The sequence below is a fragment of the Prorops nasuta genome, unplaced genomic scaffold (assembly GCF_024137725.1).
Source record: "Prorops nasuta isolate Cenicafe-Biocafe unplaced genomic scaffold, Cenicafe_Pnas_1.2 PNAS00008, whole genome shotgun sequence".
Taxonomy (NCBI): domain Eukaryota; kingdom Metazoa; phylum Arthropoda; class Insecta; order Hymenoptera; family Bethylidae; genus Prorops; species Prorops nasuta.
Genome location: NW_027116805.1, coordinates 1,657,078 through 1,684,864, shown reverse-complemented (window position 1 = coordinate 1,684,864; position 27,787 = coordinate 1,657,078). Strand labels below are relative to the sequence as shown.

Genomic DNA, 27,787 nt, shown 5'->3' with positions numbered 1-27,787 from the left:
ATATTCTACTAAGGGTGTCCAAAGATTTTCGTACTCCTAAAATACTATTGATTTTGTTTTATAAAAAATATACTGAAAGCGGAAATCTCTCTCTGCCAAGATAATAAAATTAATAATTAAATATGAAATCAAATAGAGGAAAGCAATTGGAAAAAAGAAATCACGTAGAGTTGAAAATAAATTTGATAGATTCATATTTGTATATCGAAAGGTGGCTGGAGAGATGGTAATATGCCGAGGCGAACGAGGAATAGAGCAGACAAGTGATAAATAGAAAGAAGCGAGCACTTTTCCTGCCTCAACCCCATACTCTTTCCCCATCTTCAACCATTTCATAGCCTTTTATTCCCATACTGGCCCGCGATACTTCCCTCTATTTCTATTTTCTAGCCTGGCATTCGTTTAATTTTATTTCTCGCCCGCATCCCGAGGGCTTTTAGCGTTTTTAAATCGACACCGCTCCCTCACACCGCCCCCTCCCCTGCTCTGTATTTCTTTTTCACCACTTCCTCCAACATTACTTCCGCACTACTTCTGGGTTCTCGTTCGTTGGATAGCCTGGAGAAATTAAGCACAGCTTTTCATTGCTTGCAATTAAATCACGAAAATGCGAGCCGATCCTCCACCGATTTCCTTTTAGTCTCCATTTTAGTCACCAATTTTGGCGAAAATTGCTCTCTGCTTATTGACACTTAAAATTTCCGAGTACAGAGCTTAATTACTTAATTATTTATTTTTACGAGGCCACGAAAAGTTCTTCACAATTTTTAATTTATGATTAATTATAAAAATTAATAGTTCCTTCGAAAAATACATATAAAATTTATACTTTAGGAACGCGACGTCAGATAGAAATAAATTTTTAAATTTATAACGTTATGACACAATCATTATACTGATAGAGAGGGAGGGTGGTTACAATCTGGAGAAAATGGCTTCAAGCCAGGAGAATAACTGAAAACTTAGATTAAGCAGTCGTCAAAGAGAACTTGCGAGCAATATCAATCAGAAAAGAATTACATTTCATCGAGCTTAGTAGCTCAGAGACATCAAGCTTTTCCCAACTAATCAATCAACAATATCTACTACATTATTACTCTTATATTGCATTATGCGAAACCAAAACAGATTTTGATTTTCAAATTCTGGAGTCTTTAAAATAATGATATTTTATGAATATTTTGTCATCGACTTGTCGCCCGTTTTCGCGACAATCAGATGATTTGTGGATTTTTCGAGTTTCATTTGTAGCTTTTTTCTTGCTCGCCTTGGATTAAAGGGATGGGTGTATTTACTGGAATTGGAGATGGGTACGAAAAGATTTTCTAATTTTGCAGTGGGTGCGTGATATGTGTCGTACTCCCTCTAACAGGGACGTCCGGATGTCGTACCAAATGACCCGACAGTTCATTAATTTTTCCATCTGTCTTCCATCTGTCTCTCAAGCGAAAAAAAAATAAAATTTAAAATGCCCATCAGTCCCCGTGAAAGTTTATTCCGATATTGTGATTCGTAATAAGTCTTGTCACTCAACTAGTTCACTTTCAAAAGAGATGGTGACTCAGCAGAATAGTTGTAGAAGGGAATCACAGGCTATGACGACAAAGAATAGCCCGAGCTCAGGAATTTTCTTATTAAGCAAGACAGCTTTTAATTTCCACGAAATAAAATCTTAGTCTAAAAAAAATGTGATAATTTTAAGAAATCTACATTTAAAAAAATCTCAATTAACTTAATAATGTTTTCGATTTTATTATGAAATTCACCTTATAAGATTACAAAATGTTAAAGAAATCTATAAGAAAGAAAGATACAATTGAAAGTGTATTGTCACACATGAATATTTGGAAATTTTTACTGTGTTATGATGGATTTTTCTAATAAAGCAATTTTAATAGTAATAAAAAAAATATATATATATATAAATTAAAATACGATAGACATAATATTGATTTATTCTTAGACGAAAATGAAGAACGTATTAAGTACGGGAAATCGAATATACGAGAGAGTTTTACGAGTGTGTAATACTTTCTCGTAGTACGTGAAAAATGCCACCTTTGCGTAGACTTAGCCAGGACATTTTTGCTTTTTGGCCGTATTCCCGGTGTGCTTTCATGGTTATTGCTCCGCCTGGCACTAGCTTCCCTTCCGCAAGTTCACGATTATCTTCCTTATACCGTTATCCAACCTTCCTTCCGCCAGACAACACGACGTGATGGTGACACTATGTATTTTTTCCTCTCCATTTTCCCCACTATTCTCCCTTGGCACGGCTTTTAATCTAGTCGAAAAGCAACTCGGGATTAAAATCAACGCAAAAATGACTCTGCCAACCTTTTTCAATAAAATTAACTCAAATACATTTTCATTTGTAAAATTGACAATTGAAATTTTCATCAATACCACGAATTCATTTATCGACATGCAAAAATTACCAGAAAATTAATTAACGAGGGCTCGTTTGATTTTTCGATTAATCGTAATAAAAATGGATGTGAAGGACCACGAGTATTTATTTGTTTGAAAGAATAAATTTCATAATACGACTTTTTAGGGTCGATATAAATGCTAATGACTGTCTACATTTGGAAGGTTTTCCAGAATACTGGATTTTCTCGTTCGTAAGAAATTCGAGCTTTTCTGCAAGCTCGTGTAGGAGAAACATCGGTAGAAATGGCAGGGCGTATAGCGAGTTACTCGACGTCCAGGATGGTCCCCCAACCTCGCTCCTCTTTCTTGCTCATTTGCACGGCCTCCCCGAGCCAGGAAATAGCGCGAAACGCCGGCCTGAATATGCATGATGAGCCATGCAGACTCACGTACACCAACTACATATTACGAGATATCCAAAGACCATCACCCTTTCCTGCTTTCTCTATAGTCTTTCTGCATTTTCCTCTTCAACCCTCTTACTTCATTTCCTCTTTCTTCTCTCATTTCCTTCTCTCCCCTCTATCGTCCCCTTTCCCGCCCATTTTCCACTTTAGATTTCCAACTCTTTGTCCCCCTTGCTCCTTCACGAACCCTTACCCACTTTATCTTGATAATAAAATGAAGTGAAACAGCATAGAACAATTGTTATTCAATATATTATAATTAGTTTAAGAGCATGTTTAAATTATACAAATTTTGAATGACGCGAAGAAACGAAAGATAACGGTAATTAGAGATTTACGGTGTAAAAAGGACTGTTCGGACAAGAGGAAAATAGTGGAAATGTGAAAGGGGCACGATGGTTTTTCTTGAGAAAAAATGACACTATTTTGCTAACGAGCAGGGCAAAGTTGGATTTGGCGAACAAGGCTGCAATTAGTGTGGTGCTTCAGGAAAAGCTTTTTCGAGTCTTTCCTGCGTGAATCGACGGAGTTTTTTTCTTGGTTTCGCGAGACTTCACGCTTGGCTAGTTAGCAAAGATCGGAGTCCGTGCGTGTAACGAGCTTGCAGGGTAAAGCTCGCAGCTTCTTTGCATGAAAAACTACGCGCGAGAATTCCTTTACTCGATCGTATGTCCTTGCCCATCTCTCTAACCACCAGATCCGCATATTATCTCTGAACAGAAAATGGAGGACGCGATATAATAGTGCTTTATTTCATCGTGTCTAATATCAAACGCGTATATATATGTATGAACATTTTTCTACGAATTATTTATATCCCTTTTTAATCATTTTAAATATCCATAACAATTTACGAATAACTTTGGCAATGCCTGTTTCTTTCGTTAATCGAATTTCCCGATAAGAATACACGACTGATCATTTATATTATTGTTATAAGAATAAAAAATGTCAGTTAAAATATCATTCTTCTCAGGTTTCATTTCATTCTCTAATTCGAACGTTCAATGGAATTGATTATTTGCAATGCAACTAGTCGTAGAAAGCCTGAGAATTTTAAGAACTGGTCGAAGATAATTTCCGGCGAATACGGACAGTTTCATTATACTTGGTAGATAGTTATTCGGAGGTATATTGCGGAACGTAACGCGCCAAACGAACTAGGGAACTTCCCGATCTAAAACTCACTGATTTACGGGATCGAATTCGCCGGGGAATTAATTAATACTCCTTCCCGACTATTTTATAACTCGCCGAAAACTCGCGATTTACGTTATCGAATCGAGCCGAAACGAGTAAGGGAGCTCGGTTCCCTTTTCTTCAAGGTTGGACGCTACGGAACGCAAGTTCCCGCAAGTTGGATGCATTGTTGTGGCTTACGCGAAGTTGGCAACGACCTCCAGAAAACCTCTGTCGTCCTTTTGGATTTGGGGAATGAGGAAGATAGAGCAGGGAGGTTGACGAGTTCGAGAGAGGGGGGAGTGAGTAGATAGTCCTACGGACGCAAGCAGGAACAACCTGAGGGAAAATTGGCGACTTCTCGAACTTTCCAAAAACAACGGGAATCATCTAACCCTTTCATCTTGATTCTCCAACGTCAAATGAAAAGTTTTCCCGGATAAGCTTCCTTCAGCAGGTGATTTACGCGGAAATCTCATTCCAACTTTACCAGGCACAATACAGTGCTTGTCATTCTATATCTTTTCCAAGTTGTCTAAGTTGTCTAGTTTTAAGTAAAACTTAAACTTTATTATCATAAACTTGATGAAAATGGATAATTTTTGAAAAGTAAATAGTTGAATGACTATAATTACTGTACTTCCTGGCAAATAAAATTTTTGTCCATTTTATTAAGAGAATGGACGATTTTCATTCTTGATTTGCCCATGCGAAAGAAGATAAGCGCTTCTTGGTGATTTATTGGAAGAATTTTCATCGTGGCAAGCTCTGCTAAGGTTTACCGATACAGCCTTTACCATTTTGCCATTTTCGTAGGCTTGATAAGCCACTGAGACATTGATCGATTGGTAGAAAAATTACTCTACGACCTGGTCAGATATATTGCAAAAAACAATTGAAAAAATCCAAAATTATTAATGTGAATTTTCTTTGAATAATAGCGTCCTATACGATAATATAATATAATATTGATAATAACAATCCAACAGTACGTATATTACTGATTATTGATTGAGCAATCAATACTCTTAGCTGTGTGTGGTTAATTAACCAGTTGAATTGTGGACTTACGTAAATATTTGTTAGAATGCCAATTATATCAAAAGGCTTAATGGGACTAGCACGTAAAGTCCTCGACTCAATTTTCTACCAATCGCTAGAATATAATTAACGTAGTATGGGGAGTGGATAATCTGATATAATCTTTGCTTCATCGTAATTTCAGAGTAATGCAGACGGGGAGGGATGAGGAGTGATGGTGAAAGAAGGGAAGAGAGGGAGATAGAGAGAGGGGGGGGGGGGGGGAGTTTTGTTTAAAATGAGAAGTACTCCTTAGGTCCGTCGTAGCTGCTGGTGTAATGAGCAAAAAATTGTACTTCATAGTGGCTGTCTAATGAGATTTTGAATTATGTTGTAGTTACTCTGCAGGGGCATAACTCTTACACCCGTTCCTTTCTTTTGCTTCCTTTTCCTCCAATTCCCTTCTCGCCCAGCTATTTCCATTCTTCTTCGCAGACGCCATCCCTTATGCTAAGAAGATTTTTCCTCTTCTGCCAAGATTGCTTAATTGCTTATTCTTCTCTGCAATTAAATAAACGAATCCAATAATCCTGCAAAGTCGAGGTTTTCTCCCCATTTTCCCCTCTAAGAAAATGATGAGGAAACAGAGAATGCTGAGTGTGAAAGCATGTCTAGGAGAGGAAAAGAAGGAATTTCTCGACTGCTAAAATTGGCGGAATGAACGTCAGTCCATTTCCGGCTGTTTCACGTCAAGAATGAGGCGGCTTCTTCTGGGAAGAATCAAGACATGTCGATGGATGCCAAAAGGAAAGAAGCATTCCAAGAATACCTTAGCGATCCCCAGGTAAAGGCATATATGGAAATAGTTACCATGATTTCCCACGTGTCACCGAATTCCTCGCTGCTTACTTCCTCCGCAGCGTACGGCAGGGATTTCGAATTCCATTCTTGGCTGGCTTTCCGCCGTCCCTGGCCGTCCCTGAAATTGTATCGCGAGCTTCCCGCCGAAAGCACCATGCCCCGGAGACGTTTCGCCACTAGCTAGCCTTTCCTCTTTGGCCTTCTCGCGTAACCTTCACTGGAAAATCCCTCCCTCGATGCTAAAACACACCTCGAGCCTCTGGTAATTCTCTCACTAATTTATTAAACGAATAACCTCTTCTTACATCAGGGGTAATGAATAGTTTATATAGTTTTCCACGTGCATGAATGAACATTTTTTCGAATCAACAGAAGTAAAGGGGAAAATGATGAGAGGATGTGGTATATTGGCTTGATAAAAGCAGTGAAACAGCTATTTGTTCGCGAAGGCATCGTAGCCAAGAATATATGTATGTATATTTCAGGACACGGGATTAGGTGTTGGGTATCTGCATTTTCATGGACATTGTCACGCTCGGGGGCGAAATCTGCCGAAGTTGGCACACGAACAGGAGAAAAGCTGGCGAAGCCAAGTGGGCTGAGAATTTAAGATCGAATAAAGTTTGGTAACCGGCTGCCGGGCAAACCCGCATTACCTTAGTAGGGATGCTACGGGGATGTTAAAGGGGAAAGCACGGTGGGTTATGTATCCTAGTGTTATGCATACCATAGCAGAAGGTCATCTTCTTGCAACGTCCTGTAGTCCCAACTACCTTCAGCATCCATAAAACTTTGCTAAAGCGCTCTAAACTCTCCAAATATGTCATGAAAAAATCTCATCCTAATTTTACGCACATTATGATGCATAATGGAATTTCATAAGATCGATTAACAGTCGAATTAATCTTATATTGGTTTCTTCTGGTATTTAATTTATAAACTAAATATTAGAATAAATTTTAGCTATATAGATCTTGTATATGAATGTTTGTCGTATTATATGGCGTTGAAAGGGTTAATTGAGTATCTGACGTGGTGCGAAAATTGGATAAAATTTTTTTTATGGGCTCTATGCATAATATAGTAAGGCTCATCGCGGCCATCTTTTTGCACATTGCTGATTCCTACGTGCCGCGGCTAGGTGGTTTTCGCCGTAGGAGAATAATTTTCGAGAATCGTCGAGCTCGTCGATTTGCCACGTCTCTCTTTCTCTCTTCCTATACCCTATATCGTCACGTAGCGATGTTATTTCACGCTCTCATCCCTTCCCACGTCCGAATGCGTCTACTCTCGTATGCAGACACGCCAACCTCGATACTATGAATTTTCACTTCGAATCCGCACGTCGGATCTTCTTCCCTCGGTAATCTAACTGCGAATAATAAGGCTATCATTTGATCTCGAACTGGACAGAATTAACTGAATCGCAATACATGGAAATAAAACCCTTTGTGTGTGCTCGATAGAAATGATCGATTCGTGATACCCTATATACGGACGGATTACGCATGAATTATGTTAAAAAGAAGAAGAAACAAGAAGAAGGATATAAGAAACGATTCAAGTGAGTGGGAAGATTACTGTAATAAATTTGGAAACGCTGCTGAATAAATCTAAGTTAGTTTAACGAAGGAGGGAGGGAATAAGTGAAGGATAAATTAACGGGATGGATGAAAATTGTATTGTTTCATTTTATTAGGAGTAATCACCGGGCGCTTTGAGGGGAAAACAAGTTTTTAATGGCCGGATTAAGAGTGCAGGAACATTCATTAGTAGCAGGGTCATCAGGCTGGTTGGAGAAAAAAAAATTGTACAACCTTCTCTCTGCAGACCGTAAACAAATTTCCCCTCGCTGGAGCTTCACTTTCTTATTTCCTCATCTTCGGAATGAGAGTTGAAAATAGTAGGGGGTTGGTAAAAGAGAGAGGAAAAGGCGAGAGAAAAAGGAAGCTTCTGGCTTGCTCCTAGCAGGATTTTATTATTCATCGATTTTAGAAGCAGCTACGCCAAAGACGACACCCTCTCGTGAGACCATTTAGCAAAGATCCAAGTACAAAAGTAAGAAATGACGTCATTCCTAAACAACGTCAACTCCCTTTTTATTTTACTCCACTAATAAAAGTAAATATAAAAGTGAAGGAGGAAATAGTTCGAAAATTAGTACATGCAAAAGTTTGTTCAAGCATACCAGTGCGCAGAACTTTGATATAATAATAAAGTATGCATATACAGATTGCTGATCATTGACTTGGAAGAGTATTTGACGATTAACTAAAAAGCGTGTTGCTCCGGTGAGATGAAATTACATTCCATTTGCTCTTGGTTTTGAGAAATTTAGGTGCAATTCATGTTAATGAACTATTAATTAGCGCTATATACATATTAATAAGCGAGATGAAGTTTGAAGCTGGGACTAGCGAGTAACGTTAGCTTAAGATGCGAGTTGTGTTTGGTTAAGCGTGTATGTGTTTCTTCGGGTGTAGCGAAGCACGTAAGTTTAATATCTTCATGCAATGAGGTTCCCGTTGGAGAGGCAGAGGAAGGAGCTGGGATTATTGCTTCAATATTGGCCGATGTCAGTCGTCGTAGTTGCGTCTGCGTTTCCGGATTCTAAAAAGAGGAGTGAGAAATCGAAGGCACAAGGTGAGGCGAGAGCAACCACCGGGAGCTTTTCTTACTTCTCTCGCAGCGTTATTAAGACGTCTCTTACGAGTTATATTCTAGAAGCTGCCCCTCCGATCTCCCAAACCAGCTCCCTTTATATCTCAAAACTCCCTCGTATCCTGCATGCCGCCGTACGATGAGGAATCCCAAACATCCATTGGAATCGCCTCTGGGAAATCGCTAAAAATAACGATGCTGAAATTGAAAAGCACCCACTCAATTTCATTCAAATTCTGGCATCATTCACTGAATTTTTGCGCAGCATTCACTTGTTTTCTAAACATTTGTTGTGTATAACAAAAAAATCGCGAAAGATTTTCACTAAAAAATACCAGAGCTTCTACCAAGCGCAGGTAGCGCCAATTCCAAGTTTTTACAATTTTAGCCCCAGAATATGTGTTACGGTTTGGTGAGAACAGTGGCAGCAGCTCGATTAATTAATCAACGAAACAGGGATATGTTGATTTAGCCAGGGAGAATGGCAAAGGGTTCAAATGGACGAGAACGGTCAAGAGATAAATGTATCAGGAGTTTACAGGGAGGGATAAGGAGGGGAGGAGCTTTGAGAGGATAGAAGAGAACCGTGCGTTTCTAGTAATTACAGTCGGTACAGGAGAAATCATTTGTTTGCGCATTGTTGCCGTACTGTATTGTTACCGAGCGTTACGCTCCATCGCCACTTCCCTCCATCTCCGCCTCCACCTACCCCTCGTTTCATCCCTTTATCCACATTTCGACTCTCAACCCTTGAGCCCCAGTTCAAACACATTGTATCTTTGGAAGTCAGTAGTGGAAATTCTCCACTGTTGCTATTATTGTTCGAGTAATTTTAATCAAATATCCAAAATCGTTAAATAAATTTCTCATGTTTTCTTCTGCTTATACACAAAATCATCATTATTCTAAGATAATCAAACTGCAGAATTATATTCAAGCGTTCATTGAAATAATAAATTAAAACGTGATAAAAAAATAAACGAATGTTGATGTTTTTAAAGAATGAAAAAATAATACATTTTTTTTTAAATAAATACTAAATGTTTACAACTGTACTCTCGCGTATCCATTTATCTTGATAACCAATATTTCGAACGTCTGTAACTACAGTTCCATAATTGAAAAATATTAATACCTGAGATAAAGTAGCTTTGTGTAGGAATAATTAGTATACACTTTTACTTCTCTGATGCCGATTAACGTATAGAGATCGGTCTTGACAACATCTGTTAGATTTCATTTAATTTTCAGTGTGATTCTCCTTATCGCATCAGTAGGTCATAGAAGAGTGGAAGAAAAAGGTGGGAGGAAATGGCTTTATTTCCTTTGAATGGTATAGCAGGTGTATTTGTTTCGAGACAGTTCCCCAAGCTTGTGTAACATGAAACGGGTGGCGGTAGGTAAGGGAAGATAAGAGAGATAAGGAATAGGAGTAAAACGGTGAAGGGAAAAGGGTTGTAACGGGCGTTGATCGAAGTATCGAGCGAGAAATTCCTCTTGAACACGGGGGATCCCTGCGGAGTACGCATTACCACTGGAATTTGAAAGGGCTCAGTTCCATTGAAATTATAATTTATTCCAGCTATCTCAACTCTATATGGCGCAGCTACATTTCCATAAATATTTCTCATGTTCGATTCGCTGAAAGCCTTCGAGAGAAAATCTTTCCCTCAACAATCTCCTGAAAGACGATTCTTACCGATAGGCCTTTACTCCTACATTTTTCCATAGAAACGATCAAGGATATTATTTTATACCGATTATCAATCTCCAGATAACTTTTACAAAAGATTCTGCCGTTACTCAGCAGCTCCAAACATTTATCTTCATACATAAAATAATATTTTAATATTGTCATAATTTCAATTTAAGAATTGTTAAATATACTCAGACACTTAGCTGGATTTGCATACCACTTTTTCTTAATTATTATTAGCCCTTATGGAAACTTGTCAGTTCTCTGCAAGAATAAATATAGGCGAGGGTGCTTAAAATGTCAACGAAAGAGCGCTCGTTTTGTTGAAATTAGTCTGAAGGTTTGGTTGGAAAGGATAATATGTCCTTTCATCCTGACGAGTCGCGCTACGACAGACAAAGGTCAAACTGGCAATAGGTAGGAAGGAATGTGCTGACATATTAGCAGGCTCTCCCATCCTTTCATATTCCGTTCTCTTTATCATCCTATCCTTCATCCCTCTTACTATCTTTATTTCTCTATTTCAAATTTCTATCTATTTCCCTCTTTCTTTATTATTTAAATAATGTGCAATTTGTTATGAAGGAGAGGTTTTCTTCGATACAAGCCTTTGAATAACGTCAAATGAACTTGAATAATGATCGAGGTGTACTATAAATAATTTTGTTTCATAACAGAAAGTAGCGCGAGAAATTTAATTAAAAACTCAAACGTGCGTAAAAATCAGCAGTTAAATATTAAAATTAAAATAAGTAGAGAAAGGGAGACACAGAGCTTAACGTAGAATTGATAAAGCAGGAATTTTTTAAAGTAAAAAGTCCAGATGGGCTTCTGGCAGGGTAATGTCATATTCTTAGCCGATCTCAACTAGAAAGGATTCTCGATAAGCTTGGCCGGTATCCACTCTCGATCGTGCTCGTCCTGCATCCTGCAAGGATCTTCCAGCGAAACCTGCTTCATCACATTTAGATCCCCACCTAAGCCCAGCCTGTCCGTGACAGCTTTTCGCTAAGACTCCGAGGCAGCACAACATGCAAGTATTTCGGAACCTCAGAATTTGCTAATCGCTTAATTAAATAATAAACAGATAATTAGCAGATATAAGAAACAAAATATCTACGATCTATTTCTAGTCTTGGTAAATGTTTGCTTCATAGTGGAGAATATTTTATCGACAGAAGAAATTATTATTCCAAAATAATTAAGGTAAAGGGGGGAAGTTGTCGAGGAAGTCCTTCTAACCTTAAAAAAAGGGGCAATCTTTGAACATTTGTTAGTCTTACAGCAGACGGTTTAAAAACCATACTATTTGTAACTACAGAGCAAGGAAGGTGTCTCTGGGAATGAACATCGTAAGAAAAGCATTCGAGACGTCTCGCGATTAATCCAGAGGAGAGGGAGGAAAGAAAGTACGGAGTGGGGGAGGGGAGGGAAAGGGAGAACGAGATAAAGAAACGAGCGAGGAGAAGATAAAGAAAAGAAATGAAGGAGTTTCCACCCGGTGCTTCTTCGTCGAAGAAAGTGAAGAGCCACTCGACGTCTTGTCTTTCACTGGCACCAGCTTCCTCCTTTTTTCCCCCAAACCCCTAATCCCCCCTCCTTTCTTTTACTCTCATTTGCTTTTATTCTTCTACAGGCAACTAATAGGATTGTATTACGCGTACGAATGAATTTCCCATTAATGATCCGGCGATAAATTTAACTCGCTTTTCAAACTATATAACCAGAATCTACGCTTCGTCCAATATTATCCAGGATATCAACTCTGTTTATTCAAATAATTTGCGTACTTTCGTCGAATTACCAACTTTCTAAAATGTTTCAAATTGATTATAAACTCGATATGTCATGAAAAACTCATCAAATACCTGGAAATTTGCAGGAAGACTGAATATTTGTGCTTTATATAATTGGCTTATCGTATTATCGAGATTTGCGGATGGAGAAACTTTAACGTCTAATTAAAAAACTTTGAAGCATGAAATTACTTGGCGGATGGATTAGGAAGGATTAGGATCGGAAATGACGGTTGAGGACGGCCGACGCAAATCAAGCTTGAGGATTTTAAGGTCGCGAGAAGCAATTATCGAGAAAGGGATCCGCAGCTTCCTGAACAGCGAGAGGAGATTCATTTCCTGTCCTCACCTGGTCTGAAATCGCAGCGCCCTCCCTCGTTGGAGAAAAGGGGAGCACGGAAAGTTTCCGAGGGATTGCGGAAGGTGGGAACAATGTTACCGGATGCAGATGAGTCTCATTTCCCAGATACCCATCCCACCCCACTCCCTCCTAGCACTCCTCACCAATCCTTTCCTGCTCTTTTCGCTCCTTCCAACCCATTTCATCCCTGATCTCGCTGCAACCGATCGCGCTACCAGAACTCGACACTTCCTCCACTCCCTATATTCTCCCCTCTATGTATATCTACCAGCACATTACGGAACTCTTTATCACCCTTTGGCGCCAGGGAAGGTCGAGCTGTGGTTTATCGCCTTGGCCTTCGATCTAAAGAGACTTTTCTAACCCCTCCAACCCCTCCAACCCCTTTAAATGCTACAAACTCCTACACTATTTCCCATAAAGATTCTAATTCCTTTCCAAACTGCTATCGACCGCTTCAATTCTCCAATAAATTCAAAAGGCTTTCCAAAGATTTTATTGGCAAATCATAAACGAAATAATATGGTATAGACGTTTTGCCAAAGAGTGTAATTGTCAAATGAACAAAAATAGTGTAGTAGGAGAAATTGAGAAAATTTTATCTTTCATTTATGTACACGGTGTTCAGAAACCATTTTGGATGCCTCGAAGATAGAAAATGCGTGTTAATATTTTAACTTGTATTTGAGAATGTTGCTGGAATCGTTGCTGCCTCTTTATTAAGGAAGGGGAGGATTTGCCGTCGCAAATATGTTTGTAAAAGTTGGTGGCGTATCCGCTTTGAAGCTGATAGGTGGAACACGTAGCATCCGGGAAAATACATGAGAAAAGTTTAGGGTTATTAGAATAATTATCTCGTTAATAACGTTTGCATACGAGGGTCCTCGCTTCGCTTAGATATTACTTTGTGACATTTATTTGATAATGTGAGTAACGGAAGGCTTGCGTAGCTCCAGTAATTTACGCAGCCGCCTCAGCCCGTACAAAACCAAATGAATAACGAGTTTTATGGTAACCACCAATTCCACTAACAGTTTTCCCAAAGTGTAATTTTACTCATCCAACCAGCTACTCCATATACAAATATGTAACTTTGTTCCCGTTACGCCTCATCTACTAATGTTCTCATAATTTATCATTTTACGTAGCTGAAGAAGTGTAAAGTTCCGCTTTATATTGAATTGTGTTAATCACTCGTAATTTATCGTTGGTTGTGCGAATTAATAAAAAGAAAAAACACTCATTGCAATAGTAGAATAAGCGTCGATTTAATTTATTTACCGCGAGCGACTTTTGGGTAACAAACTTGTGTATTGAAATCCCAGGGCTAATCTAGCCAGATAATCATCCCGAGAGTACATATATAGGTAAGGTATTTCGGTTTACGAGTGAACTTTTGCCAGTGGCTGTGGTGTTTGGCGTTAGTCGATTAAAATACACGAAACGTCGTAGCCAGAGAGTACCAGGGGGATGCATTGTAGCGGCTTTTACTGTGAGCCAACGGGCTTGCCGTTACGTCTTATGGCCCTCGCACGACTAACGGCCCGTAGATAGCAGATGACGCTCCGGGGATATACTAAGATGTTAATTTAGCTATTACTTATAGTTTCAGTCACCACCCACAGCCCCTAGAAACCCCTGGGCGACATACCGGCACATCGGATCACCCCTGACTCACCCACTTCCGGCCACTATCAACCTAATAAACTCACCACCATCGATTCCATCCTCTAAATCCTCACGTTAATCAATTTCTGACTCCGTAACACCATAATCCTTCTCCGTAAATCCACTCAAAAATCTATGTATGCCATATCTTTTATGAACCTTTTTTTATAGCATCGATTCTAATCTGAGCCCGCTTCTTCAACTTTAATTATGATTCCACGCCATTCGGATGTAATGGCAGTTTTATATTTTTTAATGCAATCTCCAATTTACCTGGCTCGAATTTATCAGTTCGATTACGTTGATTGCGTATTTTCCCCGAAGATAATATATAAGTACATTTTTAAGTATATAGGGATTCGATTTACAAAATGACATCGTTAATGCGATCTTATAGCTAATCTGATTTAGTTGATAATCACCGAAAGTTTGTAAGGTTTGCTTTATTTTCTCTCCCAGGAGATATCACGTCCAATCGTCGTAAAATACGTTCGATAGCGTCGATTATTGAATTATCGTGCTTTTCTGTTTCTTCGAGATTTTTCTTATTTGCCCCTTTCTCGAGACGGCCCAATCAACGTAACTGACTCGCTGCAATTTCTCCAACAAGCCAAAGTTCAGTTGGCGCATTTTCGTCCTTATATAGCCTCCGGCCATTATTCTCGTGGTCACTAATTTCACTAAACTGATAATAATTCATACTTGATTTCAAAGAAAATCTAGCAGCTGTTAATAGGCAGCGCATATATGATTTATATGCTGCGCATATATAGTTATAAATACCAAATATAAAATAGAATTTTGTTTTTGGATTTTCTATTAATATAACCTTTTATTTCATTTTCATTGCCGTGTGAATAAAAATATCAGGCCAAATGCAGAACGTCGATTCAGGTATAGCAGAGGGCAATGCACCTTGGTGAAACGTTGTCGTCGGAGTATTTATCGATCCTCTGCTTTCAGTGTAAAACCGCGTCTCCTGTTTAATAAAACACGAAGGCGCCAAACCAGCCGCCGTTCATGTCTTCGTTCGAGTGTAATCAGCTGATTCTCTCCTGATATCTGCAATCTGTATCGATCATTTAAGAACATCATTTACCGCCACTCCGATAGTGCAATAAATTTCAATAAAGCGCACAGCTTATAGAGCTGCATCATCCCCGACATTTTACCTGCACGCGAAAAAAGTCTCTTCGCGCACCAAAAGCCATCAGAAATAACAGCGAATTTATCAACTTCGATCCGTGGAATTCCATTAATCTTTTTTCATCCAATCTCTTAACGCCTCTACACAAATTAAGAGATGAATCAAATGAAATTAAGAATTTTTGCTGTAACTTTGATTACTATAGTTGGCGAGTTTCATTATTGCGCGAGTAAGCGACACGTACTGGAAGCAATATACCTCCTGTGTCTTTTTTTAATAACTCAAAAATCCGCGATTGCACGTGCATTGACAAAAAAGGAGCCCAGTTGACATATCAGAAATGGAACGAACTTGAGTGAGAACTCTCCATATCTGGCAGCTACTTTGGGCCCACAAAAGCTCCATATTCACCCTCGTGCTCTATTGTTAAGATTTTAATCTTACCGTGTACAAAATTGGGCCACGGTGTCCTGCAATGCTTTAATTTCCTCTTCTGCACCTGACTGTCATACTTTTCCTCCCAGCTCTTTATCCTTTCGCCTCAACTATTACTCCTTCTTTTCACATAAAAATCAGCTCAGAACTCTATATTTTTCGTCGATTTAGTTCGTTTCAAACCCATTTCAGTAATTAAAAACTTATTGCCCCAGAAGAAATATTTTAAGAGCAAACGAAATTTCATTTGGGAAAATATTATAAAATTTAAGAGTTATTTCTGCAGTGATAATGTCGACGAAATAATCCTGTTTGCTTTTTGCAATATAGTATATTATATTGTCTATAACATAAATTAAAATGTGATTTGCTAAAATAGAGTACTTAGCTTGATTTGCATCTGTCCAGCTGGCTTTTAAGATATCTAAAGCTCATCATCACATTCCCTCAATAAGCCTTCCATCGTTCCATAAATCTGAGTCAATATTTTCACAGGTTATTTATCATTCATTAACATACATACTTCACAACCCAGCGTTGTTACAGGCACCAGTGTCTTATACTTCGGATGTATAGGTATTTAAAATTAGAGCGCGACGTCTATCGTCCCGCCAATTGAATAATATGCTGATACTATTCTCACTAGGTCTGATATAATTTTGAAGACACTAAAGATTTCAGTTCCATAAAAATTTCATTTAACCTAAAATACCTAAAAAATCTCTAAAAAAGACTTCATGCTCTTATAATAATATAGAAATTATAGGACATAAACAAAAAATAAAATTTAATCGAATCAAAAGAAAATTGGAAACGAAATGGTTCAAGATAGTTGACTGTTATGCGACAGACGCAAAGGGACTGCAGAGAAAAAAGCATTGGGTAAGGGGGTAGATAATAAAGGGGCGGTGGTTTCACTGGGAAATTAACGAAACTTTTGAAAGGTAAATTAGCAACGGCGATAAAAAGCAGGCTTTCGGTGAATTTTTCTCCTACCCTTTTCTTGGTATTATTTTATTAGACGACATTGCTCGGATATTTCGAATTTTAAAATGATCTATTGAGTGTAAAAAATAAACACTTAATTAATTTCACGATGAAATTCGTTTTCAAATTGCTTATTGATAATTTAATGCTTATGCATGTGGGATATAAAGTGAAATTATAATATAGTTATGAAAAAAATCTTGATACAATTTACTGAACGTCTTGACTTGATAAAGCCATATATCGAGATACCCTCTAAAAGCTTGAAGAAACGGGGTGGGGTTGCCTCTTTGACTTGTTCACGCATAATCTTACTAGATTTGCATTTAGAGTAAACTATTTAAACCTAAGCTCTAATACTAATTATGCATTGTGTCTTGTTTGCTTATTTTTAGTTGTGTTTTGCGCTTAACTAGTTCACAAAATGTCAGGCGAGGTCTCATGAAACTTTCAGGAAACTTCGATGCAGCAGAAAGCTGTTACCTTAAAAAAATAATTGGATTAGTTCTTGTGCATATTCTTGTTACACTACATTAAAGCGTAAAACGCGATAAGAGTATCATGTTTCACTTCTTATTTTGCAGATATGTATTCTAAAGCTAATATTTCATACGTGACTTTCGGAATAAATCCTAAAAAATATGTGTATAGCACATCTATCCGATAACTTAATTCATTACAGAGAAGGAAAAAAGTAATTTCTCCAGTTTTTTTGACAAGTTTTAATGAAAATTCGACAAGAAAGTAAATCGAGTTATGAAAAACGTGATGAGGAGGATACTTCCATTCATTTCGTTTAGTCTCGAGGTGATTCGCGACATCGAAGTTTTCTGCAAAATCACTGCCAAACGAGATTGCAATTTTTTTTTATCATGAACTCCATCTCGGTTTCTACTTTGATACTGAAAGTTTTCAGCAATGCCTGATGAGCTGAAATTTTATCGAAACCGAAGGAATTTTCCAGTTTCCTAGTGCGCCGAACCGAAAGAAAGTGTTAATTGAACAAAGATATTCATTGAATTCTCATACTAAATATAAAGTTACTCACGGTACATTTATATGAGAGCTTTATATATCCGATAGGAGAATAAAGTCGTGCAATTAAGGAAAAACTTTTTGTCGAATAATTATTACGAGCTCAAAGTTGACAAGACTAATAATTAATCTCCATTCATATAGTTGATAAAAGTACAGGAAGTAGCCGATTAGGGATTCCAGGACATTTTATTTTTGACATTCAGGCAACTTTTCTTTTAGCGAATCGGCCACAGAATAAAAGTCCACTAAAAGTCGTTGGTCTGCAGGACAAAGTCACACAAGGAAAAGTTTCGGCTGGAAGTAAATGGGTAGCCCCGCCTCGACTTCCGTTTTTCATTTAAGCTTGTACATAAATTTTCCATTTACATTTTGCCAGTCTCTCCATTTAGGTCCAGCCTTTTTTTAGCGCGCTCCACATTTAATTACTCTCGTATGAGCTGCTTCCTTTTCCGCAACCACTCAATTTCTGGCTTATCGACCGGAAATCGTGAGAGTATTTCCAAACTTCCATTGGGTCGGCTCTCCATTATTTGGATCTATAAGTCAATATCTTACAATATCATCCAAAACCAGTTTGTATCGAGTAAAAATAACAAATAAATCATAAAGGGAGATTAAAAGGGGGAACAATTAGGTATACTATGGCGGTGGAGCATTTATTGGGATGATAGGTATAGGTAGTAGCGGGATGAAAGATATGAATTCGTGTCTCGGGGAATGGAAAGGTGAAAATATCGACAGAGTGGCGTGACTCGAAGGTATAATATGTCCTGTAACTTTCTATGATCACAGTCACGACAGAACGTTAAAGAATCCAAGGATATGCTCCCTTATCCACGTGCAGTCATCAAAGTTGCTAAGCGGTTTGGCGGTTTCAGGTGTATCGGGTTTCTCTTTTCTACCCTTTGACACACGTGACACTTTCCTACAACCACCAGGGTCTTGGAATTTTGCAGTCTCCTCTTTCTTCCTATATCTATATAAATTAAGTGCACTCCCGTATATATCTTCCAGTCAATTTTAAATTTCTATATTTTCCAATCTTCAAAAATTCCTCCAAACAAATTTTCCTACGACTCTCGCTTCTTTATTCGAATAAAAAATGAGATAGCTCGAATCTCATATACTACAGAAAGATAACGAAAAGCCGAATGGATCCTAATAATTGCTGTCATCTTTCCAAGAGGGAAAATATTGATTTTCTCGGCGATTGGTAAGAGAGGAAATGAAAATTCTGGAAAATTGAGGAATAGAGGGAAACGCACGGAAGCGTTAGCTGAAGATTAGTCGACCCTAAAGACCGCAAACACAATTCGAATTTTGCACGGTGCTATGGAAGCGATTTTGGCGATGATACGAATCCCCCGCAGCCATTTCCTACGACCGCCAGCGGTTTCCAAATTCAACCTTGGAAAATTCTTTTGGTTAACCGCCATATCTACCAATCGATTGGCGTTATATCTATACCCCCACTACTAATTTCGGTGAGCCGGCATTTCCACAAATCTCACATTAGAAACCATCCAGCAATTACTCCGTTATTCGCCCTTCATCTATTGTACAGTCGTTTATCGTGACCCCAATACTAAACAAAATTATCGATCTAATTATACCTTAAGTAGAGATTATAGCATATTATGACACTTCGTTGCGTATTAAATTTTAAACATTGGAAAACATCTCTAAATGGTAATGACAATCGACAGTAAAGGTTTGAATTTATATTGGGCGAGAGTTTTTCCATTAAATTGACGTTCAGGATAAAATCGTAAATTGCTATTGCCAAAGTATCGAGATTTACGCCATTACGCAAAGCACCGTTAATTCTGTAATTCCCACTAATACCCAAATCCTGTTCTGTTTTTCCACCTGTGGGATAATACATATACTAATACATGTATACCTTCCGATATATTTTATTTTTTATGGTTTCAGCGACAGATACAATGAGTTCACGGAGAAAAAATTCATAAATATATGCTTTAGCCTCCCTTCTCCCTCCCCGTTTACTGTCATCCCCACTTCCTTTCTCGTTCATACGTGAACGTGCACGACTATACACGTATTCGCGTTTTCGCGCTTTTCCCCAGGGAAAGCCATATATCATAGGATTTGATGTCGATGACCTGGAATTCGTATTTGCGGGGAAAATACGCGAATAAGAATTTTCCGAACGGGTTACAGATATTACTACATTCCCGCGAGATATATGTATACGAGCTTCCTTCACCTCAATTAGTTTAATAGAAATGTAAAATGTCACTCCAGGGGAGACCCCACCTTTTAAACTCTAATCCTTTAAAAAAGGAATAATCTCATTCAGAATTACAGCTAGCATAAATTGCAATGATTAAATTCCGTGAACGTCAAGATTATGCGAAAATAAACAATTTCCAATAAAATACAATGAGCTCATTTACACGTGGCGCTTTATTGTTGATGAACAGCAATTTCTCCATATATAATAAGCATGCTAATGATAACTAATATAATACAACATAACAACTTTAATATTGCATTTCGGGCTCATAATGAGATGAATGAATTAATGTGAAATAATTTATTCATAGAACAATGTGGTGTGATTAATAAATAGCCATATTCTGTTGCTTTGACGGTATTGGGCGACACGGCGAAGGCTAAATTAGCCGTGTGCAATAAATCAGAGAAGTCGACTGAATTAGCAGGAGGCGAATGGCAAGCCATCGACGTGAGGCGAGAAAAACGAGAGGCGAAAAAGAAAGGGGAAAATGGAGAAAAAAATTACTTTATTATAGATATAATAATGCGATATTAGCTCAACACTTACACATACCTGAGGAGAGCCGCGAATGATAAAATTACACAGGAAGTCGGACGCACCAGGAACGTCTATTGGAATAAAATTACATACATTCCTGTCTGTCTAATTAGTTGCCAATTGGTGCCTTTTCTCTTGGAAAATCGATCAACTACGTATGCTTTCTACCTTTCCCGGCGAATAAAATCTCTCTTCTTTTTATCCAATGTATTATACATATTTCACTCGCCAATTGACTTTCAATAGAGGATTACTACTAGAATTTTTCACGGAGGATTTCTGACTGAGAAAATAGTACAAGTTAAATAGTATATAGATAGCGTTGAATCGGCTTGTCTGTGGAGGAAGTACAGAAAGAGAGAGAGAGAGAGAGAGAGAGAGTGAGTTATAATGGGGGTAGGGGGGATAAAAGAAATCTGTATATTTTGCATGAGCCAAAGTTGGTCGAAGTTTTCGCGAGAAGCAAAAGTAGAAGTGGTCGAGATAGGCCGAAAGGGTTTGAAGGGCTCAGAACTGTAGGCGGAAAAACTGAGGGAAGAGGGAGAAGACCGATCACCTTGAAGCTGCTGAATCCGTAAATATCGAGTTCCGTGATGTTCGAGCAAAATTCGTGAAAAAGAACACATCTTGCGACTCCTATAGCTCCATTCCCCTTCCTTTCCTTCCTTTTTTTCGCCAGATCCCTTTTCACCCCGACCCATTCACCTACCGGAAGCTTTTGTTTGACTTTCAAATGGACTGCGTCGTGAATCCAAAGTCAGCGAGTCAACCCTCTCCGAGTTATTGCGATTTTCTTTCGCTAGTTGACCTGCTTTTTCGCGAATCCTCGAAGAAGCTCAGTGTCGACTCTGCTGGGAGTGAATTTCGCCTTTACTTACTACTTTTTCCACGTCTTTTTCTCTCCTTCAAATCTTTTCATTTTTTTTACCTGATTTTTAATTGTTCATATATACTTTATAAATTTTCAGAATTCTATTTATTAAGCTTAATTAGAAACAAACAAATTTAATACAATTTCTTTTACTAGAATTAAGTTTCCTTTTGTAACGAAAGAGATTTTAAAGAACATTTACGATATCTTAAAAAAAATGAATTGACAATTGTAAGTTAGAGCGCGAAGTAAACAAATTAATAGTTTTTGTGAGAAAAAGTAAGTTATTAGTTAATACAAGAATCAACTTAATTCTATATACATATAAGTAACAAACCACTATTACTAGTTTTAATATACTAGCGAAATATTTTATTTTTAATTACATATATTACACAATATTTTTTTTATGATTTCGTTATCAATTCATTTATAAATCTGAATTTTGTTTGGTTACATTTTATAAAGCATGTATTACTAATGCGGTATGAGTGTAGCTTTAGTATGGTCAAAAATATAATATTTGTTTAGTTTCAAAAAGAAAAAAGCTTGATTTCAATATAATATTTTTTATAATTTATCGTATAGTTTATGAATAGTTTAATTTTTTTATAAGAGGAATAAAATGCATAGCTACGATTTCCGTTGAAAATTGATGCTGAAGCAAGCATATGAGTTTGGAAATTGCTATTGTCCATTTCTCTCTTGCAAGTAAGATAAAGTGGATCGGAAAGGGCGGAGGGAGGATTCGCGCTTGTTTAACGAGTTTGCATATCGAAACACTCGTCGAGTCATTTGACTGTCAGCAAATGAAAGTGTTGGTTAAATCGAAAGTCGTTCGAGGAAGGAGATGATTTATCGTTCTCGTTTTTATCACCTTCACAAGGGAAATGAACAAACGTTACCGATTCCATTCGGTATTTAACTGCGGTGACATCATCTCTAACTTTCATAAATCAATATATATAATTCACTACTTTTAAAATATTATTTAGAAGATCTTTTAGTTTTTTATAATACGTACGCCATTTGACATAATATTGATATATATCATGTTCCACTACTCTGTATATACTGTATATATTCTTCCGCCGCACAGTGATTAATATAAATTGAACACAATTAAATTATTAACATTTTATAACAGACTATATACACATTGGAAAAGTATCGAGAACGTAATTTTCATCTTACCATGTAATATTAAACGTGCAAAATATTCTTATTAATGTTTGCCAGAAGAAAATAATATGAAATTTAATTTAATTTTGTTCTCTCAGTTGGTTGATTAGAAATGCAGAATATTCGGTTTTGTGGGAACTGCTGTAGACATTTGCACGTAGCGGCGTGACGAAAAATGTCTCCCGTATCATAGTGGTATTAAGTTTAGAGGAAAGCTCATTTCTAGTCCGCTCATTACGTATTCCACTAGTCCGGGTTCTGCTTTTGGTTTTCTGTCACGTCTCTCCATTTTGTGCTTATATCCCGTTCGCAGCGAATCCCTTTTGGTCATTGCAAAACGATACGCTTCTCCCGCGAATACCGAAACTCATCCAAAAGCTCTCGGGATAGGTACTATGTTATAACTTTAAATATTTCTACCAGTCGAATTAAACACAATCTAAATAGTTCTTGGTCAATTTATTTTAAAATCTACGAGTGTATAGATGTGGAAAAAGTGAGAATGAAGAGATTGAAGATTATTTTTGGAACATTGCAAAGCACGATAGAATAGATTGGATTCAGGGGGCTAACCGATGCGGGTGAGCGATACTCACTTGCAGTACGATGAGTTTTTAATTTTTTATCCGTTTTCATCGATCGGATCGTCACTCTTTGCCGAATGGGGAAAGGGGAGAATTTTCAAAGCTTTATCAGGGCAATTTGAGGAGGATGGTGCAGGAGGGTTGAGAGGGGCTATGCTCGTAAATACAAGGATGGCGAATCACGTGAAAGGGCGAGCGTTCCAAGCGTGTATCTTACCTGGCAGAAAACGGCTTCTCATCCATCTATCGCAGATTGCAATGCGTCCCTATCCCATGCCTCCCCACCTTATTGATTCGATCTTTCAACGCTCTTTCAACTACTATACTATGCTAAGAAAAAATCCTAATCCATGTCTAAATAATAAAACTTCTGAATCTAAACCAATTTCAACCCTTATATTTTCAACAATATATATAACACTGTAAATAAATGTTATGATTCTAATGTACAATAATCTTGGGGGGCAATAGCAAAAATAAAACTTGAATATTTATAATGAAATTTTGAGGAATTAAATTGATATATAATACTTAAAAGGATGACTTTGGAATAAGTCGCCTACGGAGGAGGAGTATCTTCGTCGATGATGAATTGAATCAATATTATTTCCGGTAACATTGTTGGAATGAGTAATAGATATATCTATATAAGTATGACCTATGCGATAAGCAATGTATTCTGCGCGTGTTCATGAGGGAAGCCTCGCAGGTGCAGTCAAAGCTTCTCGGTGCCTGCGAGGAGCTCGTGCCAAGCCTGACAAATCCTCGACTAATATCGCCTTGGCCTAACTTTTCTCGTCAAACCATCCTTCAACTGTACTTATATGTATATGGACACTATAATACATTAATACAGTTCAATCTTTTTTCACTTAATATATTCCCCTCTTAGCCAGTTATACAATTCAATATGTATAATTATTTTAATCTTTCCACAACGCATTAATTTACTATATATATAATATCGATATACTTAATTATGAATACTTTAAATGCGATAGAATTTATAAGTGTGGTATAAACTAGTGTATATACAAATATTTTATGCTTGCATGTTGGTATATAGATTTAGTTTCGAGTGTCGAGTCTCCTGAGAGTAACAAAACAATTTGAACACTTACCGATTGCGAAAAATTGCAAACATTTTCGTCGTGTATTTTTTAGTGAATTGTTCGTCAGTCAAATACAGAGTAACTCTTCTGTATAGCAAATTCGAATTTGCTTAAAATATAAAGTTTCAAAAAATGCTATATTATCAACTTAGTAAATTGAGTATTAATTTTTTTGTTAATTCAGCATTAAAGTGTGTATACAAACTAAATAAAATAGTTGTTGCTACAATGAAGAGAAAGTTTAAAATTCATGAAATTAAATTATTCCGCAATATTTATTATGGTAGTATTTAAATGAATTCTTATATGCGTACATATATCATATCGATAGAATTTTTTGATGAAAAAATTGTAATAAATAAAGGATAAACATTTGTTCAGTTATTCGAAAAATCTGATTGCATTTTTGATTTTAATAATCAAATTTCATTATTGCCTCCATAAATAGCATCTTTATTATGTATATTATAACCTTTTTTCGTTGAATGCATCAGAAATTAAGTTCGGTCGATGGTTAATAGCTTATCATGATGAGTGTTGACGTGATTTTGACGGGAAATAGTTGAGCTTGAAAAGTTTAAAGTATTAAACGCGAGCTCGCCGCGGTGTTCAAGAGTCACACAATGGGCACTTGAGGAGCGACGCAAAGCTTCGACTCGTCTCGGTAAAATGGATTTACTCGGCACGGGATGCTTCTATGCAAGCTTAATCCATGGAGAGTTGACGAGGTTTGCGGTCCCGACTACTATCTCGATTAAAACGGCTTATACGAAGCGTACCACAGTTTTCCAGAGGACAATACTACCCAGCTACGCAAAAGAATTCAAAACCATTGAACTTACCAGAGTTTCGTCGTACAATTTTCCCATCTTATACCTATAACCTTATCACGTAACATGATATTATACTATTAATTAAAATTGGACGTGATAAATAAGTTTGAGGGACATAGAGCTTTAAGTTACGAGAGAGAAAGAGAAGCATTTCGATCGTAAATCGATTATCGTCCAACGTTCCATCAATTTCTAATTGACGCGATAATAAATTTTGCTTCCCCGATGCCGTCACCTATTCCCAGGTCGAAACTCCCCGAATTTCCTCGCCGATTAAATTTAAACGCTTTGCTACCTCCCATTCCTGGGGCAAATCGCGTTCGCGTTCGCGTCTGCCATTCTCGAAAATTCCACCAGAACTTAATGGGCTTCGATGGCTCGCCTCGATTACCCTCCCAAAGCCCAATAATTTTTGCAATCTTAACGAGATACACCCACGTTACAATATATACAATTGGAAATTGTCGTTAAGACCGCATCTGCTGGAGTCCTGCGAAGTCCTGGTTTGTTTACACTCGCCACGAGGATGAAGACTCCTTCGAGAATTGATGACTGTTTTCGATCGTGACTTCGATTTATGTAGCACGGAAACGCTTTTCTGGCTCGAACCACTCTACATCCTTTCATAAAGTGCCAAACTCGACGATTTTACTTGGCAAAACCATTGAACAAAAATTTCACTGATAAATCTTTTGTTATGAAGAAAGAGAGAGAGAGGGGGGGGGGGGGGTGGTGAAATAAGCTAGTGCAATTATAGAAATTAATCTACATATTCTGTACTTGTCCTATTTTCAGGAATGCTTGCATGTAAGAGTGGAGAAACCAAGGACGCTCTTGCTCGAAAAGGGGAACGAAATTAGCACGTCGAGTGCTTGTACGTGCCTGCGCTTAAGTAAGTATACTCTCGCTTTATCGAATAACGTGGAATATAAGGAAGCACACTAAGCTCTTATTGGATAAATATCTCAGCAGGACAATTCGCCTCGCACGAAAGCCAAATTTGTCTGATCAGACGGCCGAGATCGGAATGAAAGGAGGGCTTAAGCTTGCACGTAATAAATCAACGTACACGTCAATTTTTCTTATTTTGTGATTTTATTTCTTCTTGCTAGAAATAGGAAAAAGTGATTTTAGAAATGGGGAGCACAATGAGGGAGGGGACACGGTCGAGAGGTAAAGAGTCTCGTGGAGCAGCTTGTCGAAATAGATTCGCGGATCATGCGGGAGGGGGTAAGAAAACTTTTTGCTCTCGCGAGAGATTGCGGCATAATGGAGGGTTATCACGATCATTTTGGATTTATGTGACTGCAGTCTTAAAACTTGAAGCTCAATTACTCTGAAAGTTCGGACGCGACATCGTTCTTTTGTCGAAAGTTTAAACTCCATTCTAATAAGTCGCATTCCATTCATCCCCTGACAGAGGGACCTGTTGACTTTAATTGCGCGAAGGCCACGGAATAATCTGCCATAGCGAACACAAGTTTCCAGCTGGTCGTGAGAAAGGAAGTTTTGCCTTTGGCTGGAGGGGATTGGACAAGATTCTGACTGCAGGGTGACGAATAATAAGGGAGTAGGGAGAACAGCGCGATGTCTAGGATTCCCGGAGTCGATGGAGTGATTTTACGACTCCTGGGAAAAAAGAAGGATTAAGAGTCCTGAGAAAAGGGGCCGGTAAAAACTGGTCGAAGCAAAACTTTCCGTAAGGACTCAAAGGATCCGCCTTTGCCTTTCCTTCATTTTAAACTGCCAAGTAGCCTTTGCTCTCCTCCAGCCACCATACTAATTAGAAAACTTGCCGTGTACGTTCGATCATAATCTAAAAAGGACCTGGTCACTTTCCAGCAACTCAAATCTTTCGGACGAGCCTTCATTTTTCAACAATTGCTTCTTTACCAAAAACCTACCAAAAAGGAACCTCCCCTCTCGAACTTCAAATTTTAATTAACGCTTTTGCATAAGAACCGTAAAAGTAATCTCAACTCTCTTCGATGCTCCTCTCTTACGATTATTTTTAAGCTCGAACTTTATTATTGAATTATACCAACTATATAGCGCTGTTAATTAAGTTTTATCCCATCTTCTTTGCTGAATTTATATGATCATGCAACATTCTACATTAATATATATTTATTGAATCTTTATCTTTTACACGAAAGAAGGAAAGAACGTATACGTATACTTATACATATATATAGCAGAGAGTGAATTATTATGGCAAGCGCACTTTTTTAAGTGGACTTTAAACGTTAGTCAAGCCAACGTGATTTACTTTAACCATGTTTCGCGCTAGTTCCGAAGCGAACTAGACTCGATTTGGAAGTGGAATAGGCGTTCTGGTGCATCTGTCCTGGAAATAGTCGAAGGCTCCTTTTTGCCACCCCAGTTTATTTCCGTGGCGAGTGGAGTAACCGGATTTCGAGAAAACAGCCTTACCGAAGCTTCATTCAATTTCACTCTCGCAATACGTGGACCCCGCCTGTCTGATTTTCGCCTTTTCTTAATCTTTTCTCACCTTCCACCAGATCCTTTCAACTTTCGCCAACCAATTAATCACCAACTACCATTGTCGATGATCATCCCTCAACAAATCTTACGTGATACTCTAATCATAATAATACCAGTTAAATAATAGTAAAAAATTGAGAGGAAAAGGATGTTCTATATTTTGTGTATTTTTAAGGACGTAACGTTTATTTGTACAGTCGAAGTAGGAAAC

The 27,787-nt window shown here is 37.8% G+C and overlaps 1 protein-coding gene across 1 annotated transcript in view; it reads left to right on the top strand.

Annotated features, from left to right (window-relative positions):
• sfl (N-deacetylase and N-sulfotransferase sfl) overlaps positions 1–27,787 on the top strand; it is a 183,941-nt gene that overhangs the window by 55,642 nt on the left and 100,512 nt on the right. The window contains exon 3 of the mRNA XM_066730427.1: positions 25,867–25,963. The gene's annotated coding sequence lies outside the window, so the exon portion shown is untranslated. The remainder of the gene's footprint in view (positions 1–25,866; positions 25,964–27,787) is intronic.